The following is a 7,020-nucleotide window of genomic DNA, read 5'->3' as shown; positions in this document are numbered from 1 at the left end:
AAATTTGATTAATAAACTAGACGATATGAATTTCCAAAGATACATTTTTTTGTTATATAATGAAATTTCAGGAATTAAGAACGTAAAAAATAAAAAAATATTTCTTTTGGCCTAAAGATAGCTGACACCACTGCACCAACAAGTGGTCGTGTGCCGGTAAACCAATGTTGCAGCACATGCCTATTTGTGGTGCCTATGTGGCACAAGGGTATCCCACAGATGACCGGCAATTGTCTAATTGATCTTTGTCATTTCAAATCAATGATCATTAGCACCCTTTGATGACCATAAGATCATGGCAGTTAAATTCACAAATATATGTGTCAACAATTATGTCTCAACTCATTGGAATCACGAAAAGAATTCAAGTATAACCATGAGTTGAGGTTGAATTCACAAGGAATTGGGGATTAAAATGATGATTTAGTGCTCTCACATCTAATTTGGAGAGTTAGATGATGAAACCTAATCAGATAGATAAATGACTATAGATATGGAGAGAGGATGAAATAATATCTCCAATGAGCCCAAGATCGTGAAAACTGGGTATAGATTAAAGTAGACGTCATAGAGAGAAGCTAGAGAGAGAAAGTGGTGCATGAGGATAGAGAAAACTTAGAATTTTATCCTAATTTTCTTAGTTGGACTTCAAATGAAATCTGATTATGCATAAATTTGATTAAATAACTTATTACTAACCAGAATGAAACAAAGAATCAATCCAACTGACGCCGGATCAAGGCTTTTGATCAAGAATTCCATTGTCCAATCCTCCAATTGTAGCAACGCATTCCTCCAAAGAACTTGATATTCATGAGCTTTGATCCATCATAATATAGGAGGTTTTGTGTCTTAGGGAAGGAGAAGAAGCACCAGGGATTGCCGAGAACCCGTGAAACTTCTGAAATCGTGTTTTCATTGAACAAATGGCGGTGATGATGCCATGATATCAGTAAAATCACATTTAAAAATGATCCCCATGATCCTGGCTGTCCGATCTCCCTTCATCAAGGGTGATGGTGCTAGAGGAGAGAGAAGACAGGGAACACGGAGTTAGAGGAATTCTTTCAGATCATATCATATCTGAATAATTAGAGAATCTTTTTGGAATCCTTCTGATTTTGAATCAGAATAATTTTAAAACTAGGTTACTGATCGGTCCCCTAGGGCAGAAACCCAGAGATGGGGATAGGGACTCATCCGCGTGTTTGCGATAGTGACTTTTTAGGTCAAATCTTTAGGTCAAATCATCACAGTTTTCCCCGATTCACTGTGATTTTTTTGGGAACTTCATCCACGTATTTCTTCCCATTTTACAATCAAATATTTTAAGTTTGTGGAAAAAATGATTTTTTTAAGTCCTATATCCACTGATATAAAATAAATGAAATTATGTTGAGGTTTGGTCCCCCAATATTTGTTTGACCATCACCTCATCATGTGAGTTAAGATTCTTGGGCATTACGTAATATCCTCAGTATTCGAGAATTGATTTTAATGAACTTAATTCATCCAATTCAGATATCAATCGCTTGATCAATTCATTAAGTTTATCTTTATGCCATCGTTTGGGTCAGTTTTTAACCATTTTCTTTTAAAATTGGTATTAATAAATTTTCTAAAAAGTCCAATATTTATATGATACATATACTTTATCCATCTACTAATTGAATATTTATATTTCTTTTTCACCCTCAATCCACCTATTATCAACGAATAGATAAAAAAATTTAGTGCTTTGGATTGTCCTTTGATTTTATTTTTATTTAAACTTACAAAAAGATCTTAGAATCTATTATCCTACTTCTGAGAATATGAAAAATGGAAATATTCTCCCTCAAAAAATTAATAATATGACTTAGTCAATGTATAACCCAGAGTTGACTTGCTCATTTAATTTTCATCAAGAGTTGAATTCGATCTTTAATCTGTGCGGATTTAATTTCATCTAACTGTTATATTTAAAGATATAAATATTCTAATAATTTTACATATTTCTTCATCAAATTAGATGTAGTTTTACCAGTCATAGGGCAGGACACCCGTCATCCGTCACTGTGATGAAAGGGTGACGGATGTCATGACGGTGATGGTGATGGTGACAAATTTGGTGCCTTGTGACGGTGACAGTGACAGAGACGAAGTATCTGAGACGGTGACGAAGTATCTGGGATGGTGAGGTGACAGTGACGGGGCTCCTCGGATGTGTGATATGACGGGACGGCCATCACGGATGATGGTCATGAGGGATTTTAGAAACATTTAAAAAAGGGCCAAAAAACTATCTCAATCTCCCTCTCTTGTTCCCTCTCTCCCACAACATATATATCAGACGACAAAACCTAGTCAAGGTTCAAGAATCGAGCCGTGAGGTTATGATTTGGAGGAGATGGAGAGATTGGGATTGTGGATTCTAGGTTATTAGTGGCGGATCTGCGTGAATCCAAGGAGATTTCAGCGGCAAAAGTTGACAATTCGAGGCTGAAACCAGTGAATCTGTGCGAATCCGAAGAGATCTCAGCGGAAAAAGTCAAAGATTTGAGGCTTAAATTGACGGATCTACACGAACCGAAGAGATATCAGTGGCAAAAGTATGATAGATAGCACAAGAAGAGGAAGCTCTACGAGGCCATGCAGGTACAGCCTCGCTCTCTATCTCTCTAAATGTGTTTAGCAGCTCAAGAGAGAGATAGAGAGCAAGCAAGAGTCATCAAGAAGGAGCGAGAGAGAGAGATCCGATAGAGAGAAGAGAAGCATGATGGGAACGCGAGAGAATGAGAGAGAGATCCAAGAGAGAGAGATCCAAGGAAGAGAGAGAAGAGATGATAGCAATGTGTTTTTTTGTCACCCGTGATGGTGACGTCGTTTGGGGATGGGATGGTGATGGGACGACGTGGGGGACGCGTGACTCGAATGTGACGGGAATTTGTAAAATACTGGGACGCGTGACAGGATGGGAACGTGACGAGTAGTTCGTCATGTCCCCGTCCGTCACCTAGTGTCATCCGTCTCGTCACATCCAGGCCGTCACGTCCCGGACGTGCCATTCCCTACAGTCGACCATTAAAAAGTTAACCCTATCTCCTTACAGATCTGACCCCTTCTCATTATTGTACTTAAGTTTATACATCAGATATTTTTGATTGACAAATCATGTGTTTTAACCCTATCTCCTCAAAAGTTCCTCCCAATAGTAGTCCACTATTAGCCAGGCAAGAGGGGTGGGGAGGGTTAAACTTATACAATAAAAATGAAATTTCAACAGCTTAGATGCATATAATAATTCCATACAAGTTTTTCCAAAATAATAATTCAATTTTTTTTTGAATTAACTAAACGAGTTTTTGGTTCCCCTGTATCCAACTGACCAATTAAATTCCTACTAGGTACTCACTATACTTTTATTTGATGAATACACCAGCAGTGTGATGTGGAGAAGTTGTAGGTGGTGAGTGGGGCATGCATACCACATGGCATCCTCCATCTTGGACCATCATCCATCTTGTTTTAGGATTGGGATGGTGGATGGTATGCCATGGATATGGTTACCTAAAAGGTACAGTTTGAGATGGAATTGATTCAGGATGGGAATCTTAAATCTAGACATTCAATCCTGTCTTATCTATCCCATAGCTGGACCCATCCATAAACCCTAGCCAAGAGTACCACATTCAATTCAAACTTTCAAGAAATCTGGATCTGTGATATATTATTTTGATCAGACGTTTGGCCAATTTTATATTTATGATTTTTAGTCCTTTCTTCGTCCTCCATTGGTGTTATACTCTAGTTCATTGTGATGATGTGCAGCCTACATAAAAGATCATCAGAGAATCCTAAGGCACCATTATGATATTATAAAGTTGATCATTCCAAAAAAGAATTTGATCACTAGTTGCACTAATTCTATAACAAGTTTGATGGAGAGCGCCAGCTCGAGATTGCCACCACATCTTTGGCGCCATCGTCATCGTCTTCATCGATCCGTGCTGGCTCGCATCCCGCCTGACTGGCACGCCAAGGCTACAGTGAATACAATTGGGTCTAACACCCCGGGTGAGACGCACGACTGCACCAATGACTGACTCGAATTTCCTGCTGGCTCGTACTCATTTCATTCACCAATTTATCGTGTTTTTGTTTTTGTCGCCCGTATCATCGTGTTTTTCTTCGTCCATATCATTGCGTCATTTAATTTCCAAAGTTTATTTTGTTGTAAAAGGGCTCCCCTTAATGGACCCCTTATTTGGACTCTTTGTAAGGACCCATCATGGCCCTTTATAAGGCCATGATGGGCGCCAAATGTTGTCAGATCTGGTGTTTATTCAGTTGTTGGAAGTTACGTTCACCAGGTCTCAACAAGAAGAAGAGGAAGGAGCAAGAAGGAGAGGAAGAGGGAAAAGAAGGGGATGAGAGGTGGGAAGAATGGATCAAGAAGGCTGCTTCTCCTTGGTCCGATATGCGCTACCAGGTCATTTGAGTGCCCTCGCATGGGACAGGTTGTCCCTCTCACATTTAGCGGACTTTTCCACATCAGAATGTTCCCCTCTTCAAGACGAGCTGACGCAAACTTTTGGTGCATCTACGGCCGACGCACCCGCGTTCCCCGTGGACGATCAAGCCAAACCATCTTCCCGAGCATTCGTATTTGATTTGTGATCACATACAGATCTCTTCGTGCCGTCCAATTCAAATCAGCATCGAGGTACACCACATTTCTTGCACGTGCCTCAGAACAGCCGCCGAGAAGCTGTTAACACCATTTGGCATTAGGTTGTCATTGCGCCAATCAAGGATCCCCTTTCCATCGTCCTCAGGTGCCTATGCAACTTAGTGGAACCATCGGGTCGCCTAGGACATCAATCCGCCCGCACGCTGATCAGATTTGATGCTCGCATACCACATTCAGTGCATTTTTCACCTGAAAAGTGTAATCAGACCGTGACACTCGCTCAGCCCTGCGTGTTGCCCGAATCCCACTCGAAATTGACTTCTGGTCAATGGGATATTTGGTGCATCGAACTGTTCAGACAACCATCTGTTGCCAGAACCACCTGAGTGCAGGTGCTGCCTGCCCACGCGTAGGCGTGCCGCTTGACCAAACCACTGATTTGGCACCGTCCGCACAACCTGATCATCGAGCCAGCAGATCCAAATGGATCACAGTGCTTCAGGCTTGACTGACAGCCCTCAATTGAGAGTGCACCACCTCGCTCGTTGCAGCTAGCGCCACAGTTCCCGTTGTTACCTTCGCTGAATGTCATTCCACCGATGATGGGTCATTCCCCGTGTCCATGTCTGCTGGGTGTCGACATCCTCGACCAGTGCCAGCCTTCCATCCTAGCTGATCGTAATGAATCTTGTGTGCCTGACGACGCCATTTAACAGCTCTTCATCTGTGCCAGACTACTCGAACGCGTCCCATGGAGTCACAACCGTTCGACCTTGCTTCCTCATCGTCCTCGCCTCACCTCCTCGCCTCCCCTCCGCCGACCTGCCTGCATCTGCTCGTGCATCTACGAAGACACCAATGACAAACGCCACCACCGAGGAGTGACGTCGTTCCCCTTTGCTCGTCAGTTATATTACTTTCTATAGTATATCTTTCGATTGCACTTCACCACGCTTGGGTAAGAATAGGTGAGAGGTTTTATTGAGAAAACTACACATCGAGTGAATTTCATAGGTACGGGTCGAGCCCATCCGTTACGTGCGAGCATCAATAGAATTCTTCCGTGCGACGTCGTAGTCACCGTCGTCACGCCGATGAGGGTCAAACGATCACCATCACTGTCATCGGTCGTCCACCCAGATCTCGAAACTCGCAAATTCCCCATGAGTCGGGCATGCACGTACATCCACATAGGATTCACATCATCACGAAATTACATTTCTTGTTAGGGATTCACCCGTCAAACGCGTCATCGACGATGTCCGGAATCAAAGTTGCACGAAGATGTATGCAAATATCACTCTAGTTATATAAATAAGATGTAGTACACAATACCTAGATCCTTGCGGTGAGTGGAGAGCAGCCATAAAACCAGATTTTTGATGCTTTATTTTAGAACCTTCTTCATCTAGGAGGAGTCCCCTCTCTTATAGGGGCCAAAAACACATAATGATGCAGAGAGTGGGATTCAAAACCAAACATGCATGATCTAATGCCAACTGAGTCAAAAACATGCATATAATAATTTGACTGAGCATGGGGAAGTCAATACTCCAACTGCTTAAGCACCCCATGTAGTTGGAGTGGGAAGTTGAAATACGTACCATCAGGAAACCTCTAGGAATGGAGGTTCTGCAAGAAATAAGTACATATGATCATGTGATCAAACATTGGATAGATGTTCCAAGTAACGTATGCCAGTTCAGAGCATATTTTTTAATTTGTGGTAAACCTAATATCAAAATTCTTCTCTCAGTCTCCATGGAACATTGAAGGATAAAATCTTGCCATAACCAAGGGTTATGCTGTTTTTGTTCAAACATATAAAACCAAAAATCTGCTGATAACTGAGTCAGCATATAGGGAAATGACATTAACTAGTGATAAATCATTTTAATGCAATTGATTTTGAGCAGTTATTTATCATAACTACATACTAAGTTAGTAGATCAAGCCCCATTATTCCATATCTCAAGTTTTTAACTTTCTCACTTGGAATATTTAAGTCCTTTAAACTCCAAATTGAGAATTTTTCTTTGATCTCACATCTACTCTATCCACACACCTTCCCATCCAAAAATTTCACAAAATAATGATCAAACGCAAAAATATCATTGGAAACCAAAGTAGAAAATTTTATTTTTAGAGTGATTTTGGTTTTATAAATTTTATTACATTTTCTAATCTAATTTGAACTAGCATAAATCAGATATAACTCATCAATGACCAAAGAAGTGGGGCAAATTATGCCTTTAAAATAATATAGACAGTATTGGGGAAAATGATATAATCAGTGAAGTTCAGGAAAATAGGGGAGACCTCCACACCTTATATAGAATAGGGGCCAA

The sequence above is a fragment of the Wolffia australiana genome, chromosome 1 (assembly GCF_029677425.1).
Source record: "Wolffia australiana isolate 7733 chromosome 1, ASM2967742v1".
Lineage (NCBI taxonomy): Eukaryota > Viridiplantae > Streptophyta > Magnoliopsida > Alismatales > Araceae > Wolffia > Wolffia australiana.
The sequence above is the reverse complement of the archived record's forward strand: the minus strand, read 5'-3'. Positions refer to the sequence as shown.